Below are 21,212 nucleotides of genomic sequence, written 5' to 3'. Positions count from 1 at the left end.
ACCAGAGACTATCAGATAAAGAAGTAAGCATGTACTTTGTACTCTTAGGACATAAGTGTGTGCCCTGAACCTCTTTAAAAACAACTCGTTTCATTTCTAAGCATTTTGGGTTTTATTGGTATTAAGTGGCCTAGGCCTGCCCGTCTGCTAGAAGGAAATCTAAGTTTGATGTGGTTTTTAAAGCAAGGAGGAAGTGGAAAAATAATCACAAATGATAAATGTGGAAATTAAGCTACCTCTAGAGTTTATGTTTTACAAGTTCAAAATCGATCAGTTTATCTCCCAGCTGATTTAAAACATATCTGATTATTTCTGATGAATCAAGATGTAATCATCTGAAAGTCTAAAAAAGAATTCTTGGATTCGCTTTTATTAAAGCCTTAGGAACTGAAGATGTAACTGTCTGGATTGATTACAATATTTTTGTTGTAGAGAAAAATAACATCTCTGAATAACGGCTTGTTGTTCATATCTTTATTACGGTGCATAATTTATTTCTGTCCCTGAAGCAGATTAATGTGTTTTTTTTCTTATTTTATATTGTAGTTCACCTAAACTTAGATTCTTTGAACATAGCTGTACTGCAGTGCGACATCTGAGTCCTAGAGATCAATTGATAGTTGTTAAAGATCATGAAGAATGGCCCATTAAAACAGTTAGTATATGACAAATAACAACGTTTGTGTTTAGTGTGGAAATTCATCAACTAGACAGAGCACTTATTCCTGAGACCTGAATGAAAGTCTACTTGAACCAACTTATTAATCAGTCAGTGCCCCAGTCTTAACAGACTGTCTTATTAAAGAGCTCTAGATATATTAAAATTGAACTCTAATGTGATAGGTACTATCCCGGAATCACAATCACAAAGTACACAATTATTACTAAAGACTGAAGTCTATGGAAAGAAAAAATAAATCTTTTTAAAAAAAATTTTTTTTTAAAGGACTGGATGCTTTGCCTGAAATTTCTGGCTCTGATTAAGCAGTGTCTGTTGTGTAGTGTCTGATTATATGGCTAATTCTTTCTCTCACTCTCCATAAGATGTATTGACACACTTTTATATTCTTTTTAGACCACGCTAAAGAATTTTCTTAAATTTGCAAAGCCTTTTTAGGGAGGAAAATGGAGCATTACCAATGAAGGAAAAGAACAAACAATTGTTTGGGCTGGCAAATGGTATGAATTCTCAGATCCTTGCCTAGAAGAAATCATTACAGTTTCTCATCCCCAGTAGAGTCTGTGAGGGTACAGGCCCTGAAGAGCTGAGTCATAGGGATAAGCAGGGATGATAACTGAGCTGAACATCATCTCAAATGCCAATGCCAATCAGTGAGTATTGATCGTCTGGGAGTGCTGGATGGAGAAGGATGCTTGAGGCTAAGTTTAAGCAAAACAAGAAAGCCAGCCATAGTAAATCAGCAACTTTTGCATGGGGTGTTTAGAGTCATATTGGAAGAGAACACTTGGCTTGGAACTTTGGTACCCACTTCCGCTAGTGTAGGATTGACTTTCCCTCACCTGGGAGGGAAAGTGTGCATGCTTCAGAAAAGAGCCAGTAGTTGCTTGGTGTAGTCAATAACCTTCCAGTAGAAAGGTGATAGGTACATGCCCAGAAGCAATCAGCAATTAAATGGTTTAGCAAACACCTGCAGCCACCTAAGTGAAAATCTTTTTTGTTTTCTCTCCAAAGTCTTAAAAACTGGTATCTGGAATTAAACACAATGGTGTTGAAATAACGATAATGTTGAAGGGAAGGAAAGTCTTCCACAGAATATAGCCTTTTTTTTTTTTTTTTTAAATGCTGGAGATTGAATCCAAGGGTGCTTTACCTCTGAGCTACATCCCCAGCTGTTTTTATTTTATTTTTTTAAATTTTGAGACAGGGTCTCAACAAGTTGTGTAGGGCCTTGCTAAATTGCTGAGGTTGTCCTTGAACTTGGGATCCTCCTGCATCAGCCTCCTGAGTTGTTGGGATTACAGGTATGTACCATTGTGGCTGGCCAGAGTCCAGATCAGACATATTTTATAGTATATATATATATATCTCGGTTAGACTTTTCTTTGTGAGCAGAACTCTCTTTTTTTTTTAAAGAGAGAGTGATAGAGGAGAGGGAGAGAGAGAGAGAGAGAGAGAGAGAGAGAGAGAGAGAGAGAGAGAGAGAGAGAGAGAGAGAATTTTTAATATTTATTTTTAGTTCTCGGCGGACACAACATCTTTGTTGGTATGTGGTGGTGAGGATCGAACCCGGGCCGCACGCATGCCAGGCGAGCGCGCTACCGCTTGAGCAACATCCCCAGCCCCCAGAACTCTCTTCTAGGAGGGAAAACTTATCTTCTGCTAAAGTAGTGCTTTGGAGAGTATAGTTTTTAAAGCTGTTCCTCTCATTGATTGAAGGTGACTTTGGAAATTTGACATTTGTGTTGTTGTATCTGCTTTCTTGAAGGGCACAGAACAATTGTGCTCTCTTCTATCTGACAATTCACCAAACATTCATCCAAATCATATGAACCTTGTCTTTACAGACCTCCGTATCCTAAATGATCCAATTTCTCAAACTTATTGCAGCCAAAACAAGACTTTTTAACTTCTGCCTTAGAACTTCTTAAACTACCACTACCTCCAGAAATAGTTCATCTGGTCATTCCTATCAGAAAATGGGGATCTCTGCTTGGCATCACATTTCCTTTTCCACTATCATCATCCAATACAATTCAATACAACATCAACTTTTTTTTTTTTCCATTTTCTCTGTTTATCTCATGTATAAACACTGCTTGCCACAAAGTGTCAATAAATATCTGCTAAAAGATATCCATAGTGATCCTTATCAATGTTCATTGTATCTACTCTTAGTCTTTTTTTTCTGTACAAATAATTTGATTCATTTTCTGTTCTTTTTAAAATTATCATTAGACCTTTATAATTATACATAGAAGCTGGGTTCATCCTGACAAACACACGTGCAAGGAAGTAGATTTCAGTTCATGATCACCCCTGTTCCCTCTCCTTTTCTATTCTTTTTTTTTTTTTAAAGAAAGAGTGAGAGAGGAGGGAGAGAGAGAGAGAATCTTTAATATTTATTTATTTATTTTCTAGTTCTCGGCGGACACAACATCTTTGTTGGTATGTGGTGCTGAGGATCGAACCTGGGCCGCACGCATGCCAGGCGAACGCGCTACCGCTTGAGCCACATCCCCAGCCCTCCTTTTCTATTCTTGATGGGACTTGGTTTTTAAATCCCTCTCCAAGTTGGACCCATATTTTTTTGAAATACATATTGTATTTTTCAATGTTCTTTAAATGTAAAAGACTAATTGCAATATGCCAGATGTGATCTAATAATTGGAGAATGTAATGGAACCATTCTTTCTATCGTCCTTTTTGTAATGTCTATTAATTTAGCCTGAGGTGGTAGTATTCTTTTTAGCCATCATATCTCACCAGTGGTGCATATTAAACTTATGATTAACTAAAAACCCATAAATCTTTGTCTCCCAAACTGAAGTTCCTTGCAAGGATCCCCATTTAAATTTGAGCATTTCATATTTTTAATTGATGTACAGAATTATGAACTTATGTTCTAGATTAGACTCAATGCTAGTTGTCATATGTGGTATTGATAACCTTTTCCAGGTTGTTTTATGTATAATTTATTATTTACTTTGTTCTTTGCTTTGTTCACAATGAATGACAAAAGGGGATGGTCAAAGACAGAAATTTGTACTTCATCTCAAGTTAGAAGCCAAAGATCCACACTCATTCGCTCATATCATACATATACACAAATACATTCATAAGATACATATAAATTTAAATAAGCTTAAATGATTCTTTTTATTATTTCAGCATTTGCTTTTTAAATATGTTGGTGAGAGAGTGGTAGTCTATCAAAATGTATACCCAAAGCACTTTGTTTTCTTGAATTTTAAATTAAGCTTTATGCTTCACTTATTTCCCAATTATTCAAAATTTTATTTAAAAATAAATGTTAAAATTACTGAAGTCTTGTAGTAACTGTTTTATGAATTTCAGCTCTTTATGTTCACATAAAGATGAAAGAAACAGTGTAAAAAATTGGCCCAGAAGGCCCAGAAGACAAAATGGTTCATGGGTCTTATGTTTTTCTACAATTATTGACTAATCTAAGAAATAAAATTAATGAATGCAATAAAAATTATGATAATTTGACTTGTGATTATTTTAGCATTTATAGAACTATGCACTAGAAACCTTATAATCCCAGTTTTATTCAGAAAGCAATTTATTTGAGCATTTTTGAAATATTTCCATTGAAAATATGACAATTAATGTAAAGGAAGTACTGGAAAAATTCACTTGACTGCTTATTATTCAACTGGAAGATGTATTTTTATAATCTGGTTCTGTTCTTATTTTTTTGGGGGGGGGTACTGGGGATTGAACTCAGGAGCACTTGAGTACAGAGCCATTTCCCCAGGCTTATTTTGTATTTATATTTGTATTTATATTTAGACCCTAGAGATAGGGTCTCACTGAGTTGCTTAGTGCCTCGCTTTTGCTGAGGCTGACTTTGAACTCGAAATCTTCCTGCCTCAAACCCCTGAAGCTGCTGGGATTACAGGCGTGCACCACCACGCTTGGCTGGTTGTGTTCTTGACCGTATTCATAACCTAAAACAAGAAAGTTAAGAAAACAAAGTATAAAAGTAACAGGGATTTCATGAAATGCATTCATGTTCTTTAAAAGTGGAGAGTGCTATTTTCTATTTTATTGTAAATGTAATATTTAGTGTTTTAAATGCAGGCGATCACTAGTATTTGGATAATTTGATGGGATAAGTGTGAAAATATGCTTTATTTACCTATATGTATATATTAATGATACGTTTCACAAAGTATCGTCATTAAATTGCATACCTTATTGAAATTACATGGATATATATGTTTATGCACATACATATGTACACACATACACAATGTTTTACAAACACATAATTAAGATTTAAAACATATTCAGTTATATAGATATAAAAAAATACATAGGCATACCCCTAAATATGCAGGCAGACCCCTTACTTATAAATGGCAGTGTTTTGAAACATTTTTTTGGAAACAGTTATGTCCTCAGGTCAACTACTGCACTTTATTTATTTAATCCACAATGCCTGAAAGAGTATCTCAAGTGCTATTTAATCGAAATTCAAACTCCCTGTACAGTGTTGTTTCTAGAGATGAACTTGACTTCACTCAAGAACAAATTTTAATAAAATGTTTTTTTTATGTCATTACAAACCTTGCTAGATGTTAGCAATACAAAGTACAATTCCCAGGAGATTTATAGTCTAGTATGGGATGTAGAAAAATAGCCCACTCTTTAGAGCTCAAAGATACAGTGATGTGGTAAGATGAAGGAGTGCTCTCATAGTCAGATCACACATCCGCCGAGCTTTCCTGCATAGGGGATGAGTGCCCAGAGAGTTCTGAGGGATGAAGAGAAGGTAGCCGGATACAAGATGGGATGATGTGGGGTTAGGAGTGGGAAAAGAGGTACTATAGAGTTGAGGCAGAGAATGATGAAACACTTCTTTCCTTCCTATAAGAGAGAATTTTTTTGTACTCAGTACTGCTGACATTTTGGATGAGAAAAATCTTTGTTGTAGCATTTTAGAATATTTAACAGCTTGTCTGCTCTGTACCCACTAAACAATGATATGAGCATCCCCCATCCCCACTCAAGCCAAAAATGTCTCTAAATATTACCAAATGTCCCATGGGAAGCAAAATCATCCCTAGTTGAGAACCTCTGCTGTGAGCCAAAATAAAGATAAATATCACTGGACACAGGAATAATGTAGTAACTGCACATCAACAACAACAAAAAAGGCAGAATATATTTGGACTTGCTCCTTAGATGCCTTGTGGGGTGGGGGAGAGAGACATATGTAGTTTTCTTATGTACTTCTCAACTATCTGGGAGCTAGTGTTTATGATTCAGGGATTGCCTATTCAAGGTATGAGTACAGGCGCACACACACACACACACACACTGTAGAAACATAAATCAGAATGCCTCTGATTTGGCCATGATGTTTAATGATCACCTAGCTTTCATCCCTATGTCTTGTCAGAAAAAAAATTTAATAAACTTACCAGAATACAATATATGTCTTCTGGCAGAAATAAAATTTGAATCAGTTTCACAAATGCCATGATACTGCATGAATTCCAAGAGTCTCCTTAAAGAGGGAACATCTGTTTAGTGGAGTTTCATTATTTTTCACTTTAAAGAAAGAATAAGCTATGAAAATGATAAAATATGATTGGCTTAAAACACAATATATCCAACTTTAATCATTTTCTAAATCCAAAGATATTTTTAGATGAAAGCAAAGGAGGTCATTTCTAAATCATTTGTGAAACTTAAGCCTACCCAGAGGAAAGGTAATTTTGTTTGATCCTGAACATCAAGTGAATTTGTTCACCAAACCATTTACTCCAAAAGGTAATTAAAATAATGTAAAATTGATCCAGTATATGTTTAACAAAATTAACTAATTATAATCCACTTAAACCATTTAACCTTTATAGTTCCTTTTAAAATGTTTGATTTTTCTTTAGAAAAATAAACAATCTATTTTAAGAAGGTGATGCCTCTTTGTGTACCTTTTTTTGTTGTTGTTGAGGAGTGGGTAGTTGATCCTATGCTACGATTTCAGCAAACATTGAACAAACAACTAAAAGGAGTAAGTAAGATTCTTTCTTTAGAAAAAACATTTGTATAGAAAAAAAGAAATATCAGAAGACGAGGAAACCAGAATCTTCACATTTTGATATTAACAGTATAATAATGGCTACAATAAGTATTGATGTTAATATGTTGGTACTTACACTCAATCTCCAAACACAAATTAAAGGTGTAATAATTATCTTCCTTCAGGTATTCAAATTGATTTATGGACAAAATAAATATATACTGATATTTGTTTACTTTCAATTGTTTTCTATTTATTCAAATCATTGTCAAACATATCTTTAAAAATGAGGAAAATGGAAAAAGCCTAATTTTCTGTTACTAGCTACATTTATTTTAGACATATGCATTCTAATCACAGACAAAAATACTGAGGAGATGTCAAAATTCTGAAGGGTTTATAGGAGCTCAGAAGTGTCCATGAGAGGTATAAAATGGTTAAGTATGAAAAGAAATTTGCTGTGACAGCTTCATCCTTTAAAGAACGGAAGAACTAGAAACTACCTTAGGGAAAAAAAATGGTAAAAGTAACCAATGATCCTTAGGGACTTACTAATCCACATCTGTCTATTATTAATTCATTATAACTTACTACTTTATTTTGGAGATAAAATTGTCACTTATGTCATTCCTAAAACCATATGACATTATAAAAGACACCCAGTGGTAAAAGTATTAACTGAAGAAACTGTCAGTGCTACCTAGAGACAAACATCTTAAAAAAAAAAAAAAAGTGTGAACAGGATTTTTTATTATAATCTTTGCGAGTCACCCATTATACTGAGGTTAATTTGTTGACTCATGATTCCCACTTATCCAATGATATTGAATCACAAGAACAAACCTCTACATCTAATCAGGCTTTTTTTTTATTATTATTATTGAATTGTGACCTTTAATCCACCTTCGTCTTGATTATGAATGACAGTGACCTTTACCTAATTTAAAGCAGACACTCTGATGCAAAATTATGCAAACTACACATGTAAATTCTGAATCAAACTAAAGACGTGCATAATCTACTGGCGAGAAATTATTTCAGAAGACATTTATATTAAGGCCGAGTGAGGTATTTGAGAGTAAGTGAATTCGTCGGCATATGAATGGTTGGTCAGAAGAGTTGCAAAAATCAAATGCTGTTTATATTTTCTCAGCTTCTATTCAGAAAACTGAAATGTCAATATACATATCAATTTTTATTATTCTACTCAGCATTTTATGGCATCCAGGAAATGATCACAATGTAATAAAGTCAGATAAAATTATTTTTCAGAGGAGTTGGCAAACTGTGCCTGAATATTCAATTCATTTTCATTTTGAAGCATTTTTCTGCCATGCAGAAACCTGGTGAAATTCATCCCCCCGGCGCATGTGGCATGTTGACTTTCTGATACTGTTTTATCTCATTAAAGAGGAACTTGGTGCCCAATAGCAGCTGGCAGTCAGCAGTGTTTCTAGAGTATATTTAGAAACTACTATCTCAAGGAAAAGAGTTAAAAGAATAAAATAAACATGTTTGCATGGAGAAGTAGATGAACATGTTGTACTGGCCCCAGCCCTCTGGATTTCCCTTTTTTCACTGGTTCTTTTCTTTTTCTGTAAGATTATATAAATGGTTCCGCATTGACATTACTTAGGACAAACCTAGTCCTGAGACCAATCTAAAGTGCAGCCTAGTCCTAAAACCCACCCTCCCCTTCTCTCCCACCATCCCATCTTACAGAGCTGTTCATGTGAACAAGATATTGACAAAGATGTCAGACTATAAGTATGTCACATGTATATAAAAACATAGGATCCACAATCTGCATTGTATTACATATTTCCTATGTGCATGTATATATGATAGATTGTGTCACACCAGGAAGTCATTGAGGGCATTTCACTGTCAGAACCTCACCAAACAGTACCTGACACAAGCATGTACTTTCATGATTAGCATCAGGGGGTTGTCAGACTACTATATCCGAAATAAACAGATTTATCCTGACAGATAATCAGCATTTTGCACTGCCTAATACATGTTTATCTTCCACTATCGACATAATTACACTAAAAGTGCACTTAATATAATCTTTCATAGAAAATTAAACAGATTTTAATGATATACTTATAATAGATTGAGGACAGAGTTTGAGGGAGTGAAACATCAATAGTAGATGTTTTGGGAGAACCCATACATGAAGCAATGACGAGGGGATCAATGAGCATCAGAAAAAAATCAATGGCAGTCGGTGTTTAAGGAATTCATTTACATAGTTTCCAAAGAAATCAGAAAAATCCTACAAAGCTGTGCAACGTCCCCCTGGTTTTCCCTGTCCTGATGCTTCTTTTCTTCTGACATGTGCTCTGAGCTCAACTTACACACACACAGAAAGCTAAAAGAAGAGCCCTCTCACAATGACTTTTATATTTGGCTAAGCCGTAGTCAATTCTTTCAAAAGTTGTCAATCTGGCTTTTGAACTCAGGCCCTGGAAGCTCATCACGGCCACAGTGACCACCTCAGAAAAGGAAATTTAGCAGCTCTAGCTCCAGCACCTGTCATCCCAGTGCCTAGGAAAAGGGACAGCCATGCTATTTTTAAAAATGTAGAAATTACCACAGGCTGGTCCATAGGCATCAGACCTTAAGGAAATTAAATTAGGATCAGATCAGAGAAGCACAGTTAGGTGAACATATTAATTTTAATTGAAATTATAATATGATCTCCACCATAAGTTTTTTTTTTTTAAAGAGAGAGTGAGAGAGAGAAGGAGAGAGAGAGAGAATTTTTAATATTTATTTTTTTTTAGTAATCGGCGGAAACAACATCTTTGTATGTGGTGCTGAGAATCAAACCCGGGCCGCAACCATGCCAGGTGAGTGCGCTACTGCTTGAGCCACATCTCCAGCCCAAGACTCAGAAATATTAAATAACATTCCCCCACACTAGAATTCCCACCCAGGTCTGTGTCTGAAGATTGTATTTTTGTGTTTCCTTACGCTTCCTTTGCAAATTTAGTTCACATGATTTTAAATGCCTTTGTCCCCAAGCTCCCACCCCCAAGCAAAGATGTGAAACTCTAAATCATGCTCTGGTGGTATCTCTTTCATTAATTAGAAATAAGCATCCACAGTTACCTTCAGGTTGTACCATCCAACAAAATCCCAGTAGCCAGTACACAATGGTTTTTAACTTTGCTAATCAAAAGGATCTTACAAATAGTCTTTTAATATCTCCATAGTTAAAGGCAGAAAAATGAAATGACTTAGAGCCGAGAAAACAACATGCCTGTAGTCTGAGGTTTGATTACCCCAGTGGGCAGGAAAATCATATTTCTACTCTCTTCACCTACCATAAGCCTTTTGAGAAACTGGAAGCCCTTTGTTTTCCATGGGCCTGGTACCCAGAGAGTGAAGAAAGCTTGCTTCTGGCCCAGGTTTGCGTACCCCCACTACTTATCCTGGTTTGCTCCTGCCAGTGCTGCTTTCTGAGGTCATGTCTTGTTCATGCATTTCAGCCCTTTTCCAGGGGCACATTGACAATCAGTATACCTTTGAAGCTGCCCAAAGGCCATTCCTCCCACCATCTCCATCTTCCACCCTGCTTAGGTGAGGATGTCTGCCTGGGTAAGACTGAATTTGTCAAATTCCTTTCAGAGCTTGATTCATGGTTGTAAACTCTGTGGAATTTCTCATAGGATCAACCATTCTGTACTTTGCCTGAATGTCCTCTTTCCTTTCACCATTACTTAGGGTCCTACCTCCTCTTAATGCATTCCTTTCCAGGGAGCCAGGCTTCAGAACAAAGAATACTTTCTCTTTAAGATTAATTATTATTTCTAATCCACTTGAAGTTTATAAAGATTTAATGATAGATGTTAAAAAACTGTAAACCATGTTTAATAAGAACTATCAGAGTCTGAAATCTTTAAAATCTTCCAAACTCTCTTTCTTCATCTCCCAAGGTATCTCTCTTCCCCTCGCTCCACTATCTTCTGCGTTCTAGAATTCTCCCTTTGTCCTTTCATTTTCCTCATCCCCCTTACATTTTCACTTAATTCTTTCCACAGTTGCCTCACCTTAAAACTTCTAAAATGAAAAAGCATAGTATATATCTTTTTTTTTTCTGTTGGAAAAATTTATTTTCCGTTAATTTTTTTTAATTTTTTTAAATTGAGCACACATAAATTTTCACATTCTATTGGAGCATAGGCCCAGTGTTGAAGTTAACCTAGGTCTTAAAAAATATTTTAAATACATAAGTATTCCTCTCATTGTTCTTGAAATAATTTTTTTAAAAAAAATCTAATCTAACTATGTAAAAAAATTATCAATCAATCAAGCATTCAAACATTAATAAAAAAGAAAAAAAACCAGGCTCTGATCTTAACACAGAGACTAGGTCTGTAAAGGACAGAGAGTATGGTTTTTATCCTCACATAGTTTATAAGCTACTTGGGATTCAAGCATATGAACCATAAAACAACCAAGGAAATATGAGGAAAAAACACAATTAGAGGCTGACTTGTGTCGTGTGAACCATAGTCATGGTAAATAAACAGAAATGGGGTCTCAATCATACAAGAGGTACTTAATTAATTTGTCTGGAAGAGGATCAATAGATATACATGTATCCTATCAGGTATATCTCTATATAAAACAACAACAATAACACCAACAGACACTTGCCAATCCTGGCTTAAGGCTACTATGAATTTTGGCTTTTCTTTTAAACTGTAGATCTTATTAGCTAAGGAAGTTTTATTTTTTAGCTTGGATGTATTGATAACTGTCACTCTGAACAGATTGCTAATACATTTGAGAATTAAGTTGTCTGAATATTTTTGCAAACCTTCCTCAGCGAGAAAAAATCTTTTGATTTTGTTTTTAATTTCAAGAAATTGACATCTTTCTAGATAGGGAATTTAATTATGGGCTGAGAAATTTAACGGCTCTTCAAATGGTTTTCAGTCAGTTTCAACTCCTTGGCATGTGTATATCATGGCATAACTACTACCCGCCATCCTGTGTCCTCTCATCCCCACCACCCCTTTTTTTTCAAGGTGGAAATATCAACCAAGTAATGGAGAAATCAAATCTGAAAGGAATTTCTCACAGGCTAAGGAACTCAGCAAGAGATGATGGCAGGGCAAGCTCAAATTTAAATTAATTCCCAACCTTTCCTGGGCCAATGGTCGACATCTAGCTTGGCTAATCCGGGCAAAACTGATATATTAAAATAACTATAAAGATAGGTTCTTGGGCTTTCTGACTGCCAGCAGATAGAGGTTTGGGATATATAGGGCAGTCCATCTGCCTGATACTTCAAATGAGATCTAAAAAGAATACTAGTATCACAGAATAGCATCAAAATTGTTTTTTTATTTGTTACTGGAGAAATGTGCAGCTTGTTCAATTGCTACTGACCCATGTCCCTCATATTTCTGCCACTTGATTATGTGTTGATGCTGTTCAGGTTTTTTTGTTTGCATTGGATATCTGATATCCACAGGTCAAATGAACATGATCTTTAATCAGATTCCTATGGGTTACATGTATAATAGTTCATCTTCTCACAGGGGGTGGAAAAATAGCAGGAGGCAGTTCAAGCTCCCCAAATAAACAGACGTAAGGTCACAAACACTTCCTGGCATGGACCTTTACTTACTCATTGCTCCTTAAGGAGAAAAAACCTACTGACAAGAGGACAGATAACCATGTTCAGTGTTTCACACCAGACCATTTTAAAGACGCCTGTCACTTCATTTGTTTTCCTTATCTGCGTTTCTAATGTGCTGGTGTATTTCATCTAGGGATATTTTCATACAGAAGTACCAGTGAAAAGCAAGGCGGAGGACCACTATTTACTTTCCAATAGATTTGGAAGGAAAGTACAAGACAGAGAATATTTTTTTTCTGATGTGAACAGTTGTTTGCATCAAAAATTTTAATTGTTATCAGAACTTCAATGGAGTTGCTGGGAAAAGTAGTTAGATAAAGCCTCAGGTTAATTTCCATCATTACCAAGCACTTTACACCACTGAAAAATTCCAAACATATAAAGAGATGTCAATCTTGTTCTTTAGACAGAAAGAAAAAAAAAGTGGGTGGGGGTGGCGCTTCAAAGGCTGTCAGTAGACAAGTCAGTCAATTACAGATCTGATTTGGTTTTTAACTCCTTGAGGTAAAAGACAAATGTTCTGTAAGAGTAATCGTTCTCCACATGCCTTAATGAAACAATATTAAAAAACGGTGCTATCATGCTAATACACAGACTGAGGTCAAGAACTATGAAAAGAGTCGAAAAGTCAGAATCAGATTTCTAAATCAAGATGACAAATGGTTAAATGAAATACTTTTTTACTGAGAGAGGGAGGGAAATGCCCTTACTATATACTTAGTGAACTGAGCTAATTATCCAGGAAGGCATTATTGTGTGATGTTTCAAAGCCAGTAACAGAATAAATAGGTTCAAATCCCAGTTCTACTACAACTGTGTAGCTTTGGTTAACTCAATTAACTTCTCTGTACCTCAGTGTTTTTATCTATGAAATGCAGATGATGGTCCCATTGACCTCATAGTATTATTGTGCAGATTTAAATGAATACAGATAAAGCAATAAGTATCTGATGAGTTTTCAGTCAATGTCATAGCCAGTCCATAGGCAACAATAACTTCCAAGATTTACAAAATACATATGGTGTGACAGAATCCTTCCTGAGAAATTCTGAATGTCTATAGATGAGGTAGGCATTGAATGTCAGTGGACAAAGCACATCATTTTTCTCAAGCTGGGTTGCAAGTTTCTATGGCCCCACTGAACCCTCCTGAAGTTACAGACAACTTATTAACCCCCTCCATAGCATCCTTTTAAGATGAGAATTTATCTTTTTAACTGTACTCAGTAAAACCAGCAGAAAAGAGCCAGGTGGGAATAACAACCTGGTATTATATAAAGCCACAAGGTTTACCAGTTCTATAGATTCCGCTGCAAGGCACACAAAAGTGGAGTAACTGTAACTTATCTTGAACAGTTGCTTGAATGAGTTACTAGGCGAATGGCAACTTTACAGATGAATCAAAAGAAACCCACGGGAGTGGAAGGCTGTGGCCATTTTATTTAGGATGCATAGTAAAACGTAACTAAAGGCACACAGTTAGGTCTTTGGAGAGTTTCCCGAGGTTTGCAAACAAATGTGAGTGTCTATAAAATATGTGCTTCTGAAATACTCTGTGAAATGATGGTTTGAGATTCCGGGGGGAGTGCCTTGCCTGTATACCTATCAAATCCTGGCAATTTGATCGAAAAGAGAATGCCTAGTTGTCTCCATACTCTCCGTCCCCTAAAGATCTTCTTGGCCACTTTTCTATCTATCCTGGGCTTGCCTGCTGACAGAGTATTACATGGCGTCCCTTTGTTCTGAAAGGGCATCCTTTAGTTTCACACTGGTCTCAAGTTCTCCTAGCCAGACAATCCCATACACCTTTCCATCTGGTAAGGATTTCCTGTAGAGTGCTATTCTCCAACTCGCTTTAAATAGGAAAGAATCACCCTCCATCATTAGTGAGGAATCCCTTTCTTTGCCTGTAATGCTGAAGATTGAATGGAATCCTCCAGTGACAGTGTCTGGGAAGAAGATATTCCTGGACTACTACATGACTCAAATAGATAAATTCAATTAGCCCTTCACGGGGAGCCTCAGTTTACTTTACAATGCAGTATTTCCAAGAGTTTTAAAGAAATTCTAATTACTGTGTAAGAAATAAGTCAAATTCCTCTTCTCTCACCGTGAAGGGCTTTTATTACCCACTGCTATAAAACATATATCTCTTTTTTTTTCCCCGTTGCTATCCTAGCAGAGTAGCCTGCATACCAATAGGATCACTAAAATGCCACGAAGCAGAACATATTTATCTGTTAAATTCTATGTACAGTAACCTAACAAATGCCAGAGACAGAAAGATCACCCTCTGCACAGTAATACTTGTGTGGATGTCTTCTTTATGCTAACAATGACAGGCTTCATGCCTTGTACTGTACTCAAAAATCAGAGTGCATTTTTTTTCCCAGTCGAAGACTCTGTATCAAAAGGAAAAAGAAATGCACATTTTTAGCAGTGAGATATTTTATGTGGATAATAAATTTTTTTCCCTTGAACTCCACTAACTACAAGTATCTACCTAGAAGATGAAATCTAGGATTTATGCCATCAGAACTATTCAGTATACCAGAGGATAATTTTTTCTTCTTTTCAGGACTGTCAACTTTGTTTACTGTTTATGTTCAATTCTACCTTATACAAGAGATTAACTAGTCTTGTCATAGCTGCATATCAAAATCTTAGAAAAATAAGCCAATAAATGCAAAATTGTATTATTATGGAGTGCTTTCAAAGACATATGACATTTATTGAAATCTAAATTATAACTAGCATGTTCTAATTATATTTGTACTAATCAAAGAGATTTTTGAATCTGTAATTTTATGACATTTTAGAGTGTTTTAAAATTGAAATGACTAAGGAATTATTAAAATATTATTACAAGTAACTTCAAGGAAACATATGAAGTAACGTAAGCCCAGGGATTGCTGTCATAAATCAGCAGGTATATCGTCAAACTTGTTAGCTTCTTACGTGCATTTTTAATCCAAACAACCATTTGGCTATTGAAATCATTCTTAAATAATGATCTCAAACAGTACTGTACAAGCACAAGGGCTTTTCTTAAGCCTTATTACATGGAACTTTTTTATAATACAATTTCAATTCCAAGACAGTAAATAATAGCATGTATCATGACAGCAACGGAATCCTAACTAATTGTAACACTTCTGCAGAGCCTAGTAACAATTTATGAATTGTGAAAAATAAATCTACTTGACAGGCCTGTTAGCAATCAGGCCTTCAGCTTCTTGCTTTGCAGCAGAATGAAGTAGAATCTATCCATTTTTTCCTGTTGTTAAAAAACATTTCAACAGTTAGTTCTTTTTCACAGAAAATGCTGCAGGAAGGTTCCTGTATTTTTTTTTTTTTTAAATCTTAATTCGGTCGAATTTTATATTTGGCTATTATTGGTCAGGATATATGGTAAGTTAAAACATACAGAGGTTATTATTATTATTTTTTTTTAAGAGGGAAAACTTGACAGAGAATTGTATTTCTAGATTAAAGAGTGGGCACTCTATAATCTTTCTGGCATTGTAAGACTGAAGCTGGCTGCAGGGAAAATAAACATTATAATACCCAGCACTTAAACAATTGTACCTATACGGTTAAGTAACAAAAGCGTTAGGCACCTGGAATCTCAGCATTTGTGCCTTAGTGCCAGCAACGATATAAAGCATTCAAGTGACATTTGATAATGAGCAGACAGTGGAGGCATTACACACGTCTTTAGAAGAATCAGACTTCCTACCTTGCAAAGACAGATGGAGGTAAGTTCCTTTATAACAAAAAGTTGTAAGTAAAGCCAGGCAGCAGTTGCAGTAAATTGAGTCCTTTCAGTCACTGTGTACATACAGCAGTTCTGCAATAAGGGGAAAAATATAATGGGAGGAGCGGCTGTGAACGAGTGACCTCCTCAAGCTGAGTCCTCTCTGTGAACCAAGCACTGAAAGCCTCTGCTCCTGATTTGCATGGATTATCTCCACTTGAACAGATACAGAGCAGATAGGTTTAAATTGAGCTGGCACAATGGCAAAAAGATGGAAGAGTGAATGAATGAGGGACAGCGCAAGAGAGGAGAGAGAGAGAGAGAGAGAGAAAGAGAAACAGACACGAGACCCGAGAGCGTGGATAAGCTGGTTCTTGCAGAACTGTGTCTCAGAAGAGCTACAGCTCCCTCTTCATGTCACAGTTGTAAGATAAGAAATGTTGTCATTAAGAACTGGTTAATCATAGGGAAAAATACACCCAGATTAGCTGATGCTCCATCTGATCTGATTTGTATGAACATTTTATGATTCTTCCTATTTTCTCATTAGGATTTCAGACAGTATACTGAAAATATTTTATTAGTTGCTAGGTAAACACATTTGGATAAAACTGAGTTCTGAATGAGATAGATGCTTTGATTTGGATGGCATAGATGTTATTGAACGAAAATAGACAATTTGTTAAGTGATGTATGTACTTCTAAAGAAAATTGATCCTTTTTAACTTTTAAAGAATTAATAATACGTACTGCAATGTAAATAGAAAATAATACTTACATATTTATTAAAGATTAATTATCTGAAAGGACTCATGTACTACTGAAAAGAAGTTTTTTTTTTAAATCTCTTTAGTAGTTTGCTATTTTTTCATATTCTTTCTTGCATTTCAGAAGAAAATAAATCTTGTTTTTGAAAAAAATATAATACATGTATATCTTTAAATACAAAGTATTTTTTTTTTTTACTTCTACAGTGAGCATCATAAAAATTTTTCTGGATAGTTATATTTTAGTATTTTTACTTTAAAAATGAGAAATAAGAGGAGGGTATAATTATAACTTTTGCCAACATTTACTCAGTAAGCCCACAGCAGATCTCAGAAGAAAAGAGTGACCCTCTTTAAGTAAGTTAACGTGAAACCTGCCTTCTCTTTGTGTAGAGGTGTCTGCAGATGCCCAAACAGCCAGACAATTAGGTCAATTGAAAAGAAAAATCAGTCAAACCAGCTGGTTGACTGAATTGATCCTAGCCTTGTGGAAACCAGCATTGACTTGATGTGAACCAAATGACATAGGTTAAATATGTTTCAACAAATGGCATTAAAACTCTCAGCATAAACACATGAGTGATGTTTGCAGAGTAGCAAAGAATCCAGCTAGATTTTCACTGCTGTTGGGACTCTACATCCTGTCAGAAAAGATAGAGTTTAAACACTCCTCTTACAGGAACTCTGACTTGATAGACAGAAGTGATACTTTAAAAGAAATCTAAAGGAAAATGGTAACACATTTCCTTGGAATTCAGTGACGATCCAGAATTTCTGAAGTAAGCAGACTTAGTGACTATAACAGTGTTTAGGAAACAATTGCTTGAAAGCAAAAGGGTGAAGACAATAGCTATTTTATGTCTGTGACATCCAGTAGTCTGGCTGCTCTCTGAGTAGATGGTTGAGTTCTCAGTTTTTTTTATTTTTTTAATATCAATTTGGACACAGTTTGTACACAGGTCAGCCCTGTAATGCTATTGAGGTCTTAATATTATTTTTCAGGTTGCAAAGTCTTTCAAGTCAGGGACTATATAATATCCTTTAAAACAGCTCTCCAAACACTTTGGATATGTCCTTTACATATCTTAGATACTTTATACATTTTTGCAGAAAAGATATTAAAAACAAGGGCAAATATTTTACATCTTCTATATGAATTGTTTTATGTAAAATTTAGATTCTGAAATGTTGTCTTCCGTACCCTTGTGAAATAAAAAGGAGTAAACAAATACAATGTTTCTTGCTATCTATAGGCTAGAAATAACAGCACCAGCAGTCCTGGGTTGTTAACTTTGACATGTTAGCATACTTAGGTGCCCCTTCCATATACCATGGGTACTTTCTAGAAAGTCTGTTTAAGGTGTAAATCAAAACTCTCTGGGCACCAATGCTGACTTGACTTAGTCATTTGTCAGCTTTGTGACTGTGAGCAAGTTACTCAATTTGTTTGTAAAATGGGGATAACAAAATGACCTAAGCAAGGGCTTAGCATAGCACCTGGGTAAACAATTAATCAGTGCAATCTGTTGTCCTAATTATTACAAATCTGTTACCATTGAACTTCAACATCTCTCTCTGAATTGGGAAGGATTATTACAGTGTCTACTGGATGTAAAAAAAAAGATGATCTCTCTGTCCCTTCTTGGCTTTTTCTTGCCATTGTATGAGGAAGTCTCCTTCCTGGTTCCTGACAACCAGAAGGAATGGTGCCTCTACCTTTTTATAAAAGACAGAAATAGAAAAAAAAAAAAAGACAAAACTGTTCTCAGGAGAGCTAGAGAATGTTGTGGCAGCAGATCCAACCTTCTGCACAAGAATAGGAAATGGCTCGCGTGGTACAACGTGAAGGGCACCCAGAAGCTCTCTGGTCCAGAAATATCTTTCCATCTGTCCTCTCCTAGTCCCCGAAATGCCACCATTAGGGGTTCATTTTTATGTTTTACTGGCTCTCCATTCTCTTTTTTGATGTGCATACTACTGGCAGGATTAGCATATTGACATGTTTACATGTAGAGTGATAGGAGTTCATAGTAGTTTTAATGATTCTACCAGAGACAATTTTTCTAGTATCTAGCTGAAGGTCGGCATGCCAAGGAAAATCAGATTTCAGTTAAGGTAGAGAAAAATCAGGTGGTGTAGGTAAAACTGTGTGGGATAATATCCTAATGAGAAGAGTGCTATTCCTGTGCTTGTGAGCACTAGGGCCTGCCAATAGGTAAAGACCCTGCAGCAGACCCTCAGAGAGTGATGGTGGAGGTGCTGACTCCCTGGTATACACAGTGAGGAACAAAGGTTCATTCATTCATTTGCTGAAAATGCACCAAGTCTTCTGTTAGCAAGAACCTAGGCTACATATGTGGAAAAACAAAAACAAAAACAAAAACATGGTGTTTGTCCATCCTTTTGGGCAGAAATGATGGAAACAAATATGTAGACAGATCAATTCTAATATTAGACAACTGTACCAAGGAAAAGGGTAGAGAGAAAAGGAGTCCAAAGTACAGGACTTTACAGATGAGATGATGCTTGAGATGATCCTTGAAGACAGAGTAGGAGCTGTCGGGAAGAGGAAGGAATGAGGAGCAGAGTCTGGGGTGGAGGGCCAGCAGGATAGAGCACGTGGGCTGGGACAATCCATCACATATGCCCAGGGCACAGAGGCAAGGATGAGTAGAAAATCAGGAGAGATGTCACAGGAATGTTGGGAAAGAAATGGGGAGCAGGTTGAAGGGAAGAGGCATGACAGGTTTCTTACCTCCAGGGACAAGCCTTGGACCTTTGCTCCTCTTCTACCTTTGTACACCTCACGTATGCATTCATCTGGGCCCCCTAGTTCAGGAACACATAGGCATAACAAGGTTTAAACGACAAGGAGTACTGTCCCTGGTGAGAAAAAGGGATATAGTGCCAATTAGATTAGAAATGTAAGACCTTAGGGAGATATTTCAAAACTACTTGCAAGGGGGTGTCACTCCATTCTCTAACCCAGAGCACTGTATGGCATATTCGTATATGAATTAAAATTAATTGTGCTTGGAGACTTTGGGTGTAGCGCATCAGGATGGGAATCACTGCTGGAGCCCTGGAACTCATTTAGCACTTAAAAAAATACAGCACTTTGAATTCCTTGGTGAGATGGATTACCAGTATAAATGCAATTAATACTAATGATAGTTAATAATTGAGAAAATCATATTTATAAAAACAATAATGATAACAGATAGCATGCCTCCTAACTCTAATATAAAATGCTATATCATAAGCTTTCCATTCTCTTCTATTTGAATTTTAGCTATTTGACATATTTATCCAGAAAATATTGAAGTTTCTATACTTAACCCAGGAATGACAAATTACTTCTTGTAAATATTACACTTACAGTAAAATTCACTATAAGATAAATGATTACATAGATATTGGACCCAGTAGTGGGAAATAAATTTGAATTCTAATAGGGACTGGTTCAAGCTCAAAAACAATTAATAACTGTCAATTTCCCATAAACACAATGACAAGTAAAACTTCCAAAAAGGGCACCAAGACCACAAATGATTAAGAAATTATGCTGATTAACAGAGTGACTGAATACATTAGGATTCTTCCAAATTACCTTTTGATTATAGGCCTCCTTGCACCATCCCACCACAATGCCACAATAGAGGTGGAAATAGTGGTTTAATTAAGCATTCAGCTCTTTCTCAAATATTTTAAATTACTTGAAGCTTCATAGGAGCCATGAAGTTATGTCCCCTGACTTTGCATTCAAGAAAAACTTTTGATTCTGCAGCAAGAAGTGAAGTTGCATGACAGAGTCAGTTAATAGCCCCTTCAGAATTTATCTTATCAGGCAGTCCTTAGACAATGACCAGCTATTGAGAGCCCAACACTTTAGAAGACCCTTTCCTTTCTGCCCAGTGTATTATTCCTCTGATGGGCAATTTTTGTGTTGAATTCCCTCTTAATTGGTTAAGACTGTCAGATCTGCACCAAGGTGTAAGGCTTAACATGACCAAATTTGGCCTCTTTCATTTTTTGACTTGCACAGACTTGGATGCCTAATAAAACTCTAACACCTGCATCTCTTCTAAGTGTCTGATGTAAACACAAACTTCTAACGATTAACAATGTTGTTTATTCCACACTGAACCAGCTTTGCTTTCTTATTCCTTCCCTTCAGTTAAAAAGAACTGGGCTTGTGTTTTTATGTCCCTGGGGGAGGGGTCTTAGATAGCCCCCTCATCATATTTTAATTCCAAGATATCTTTATTCTTGAGAACTATATTCTTTAGAGAG

The 21,212-nt window shown here is 36.0% G+C and overlaps 1 protein-coding gene across 2 annotated transcripts in view; it reads right to left on the bottom strand.

Annotated features, from left to right (window-relative positions):
- Nucleotides 1-16,398, bottom strand: part of Adgrl2 (adhesion G protein-coupled receptor L2) — a 619,253-nt gene extending 602,855 nt beyond the window's left edge. For both annotated transcript variants that reach the window (XM_078026550.1, XM_021732267.3), the window contains exon 1: nucleotides 16,135-16,398. The gene's annotated coding sequence lies outside the window, so the exon portion shown is untranslated. The remainder of the gene's footprint in view (nucleotides 1-16,134) is intronic.
- Between the last annotated feature and the right edge of the window lie 4,814 nt (nucleotides 16,399-21,212).

Source organism: Ictidomys tridecemlineatus, chromosome 11 (assembly GCF_052094955.1).
Source record: "Ictidomys tridecemlineatus isolate mIctTri1 chromosome 11, mIctTri1.hap1, whole genome shotgun sequence".
Lineage (NCBI taxonomy): Eukaryota > Metazoa > Chordata > Mammalia > Rodentia > Sciuridae > Ictidomys > Ictidomys tridecemlineatus.
This window is presented reverse-complemented; position numbering and strand designations above follow the sequence as displayed.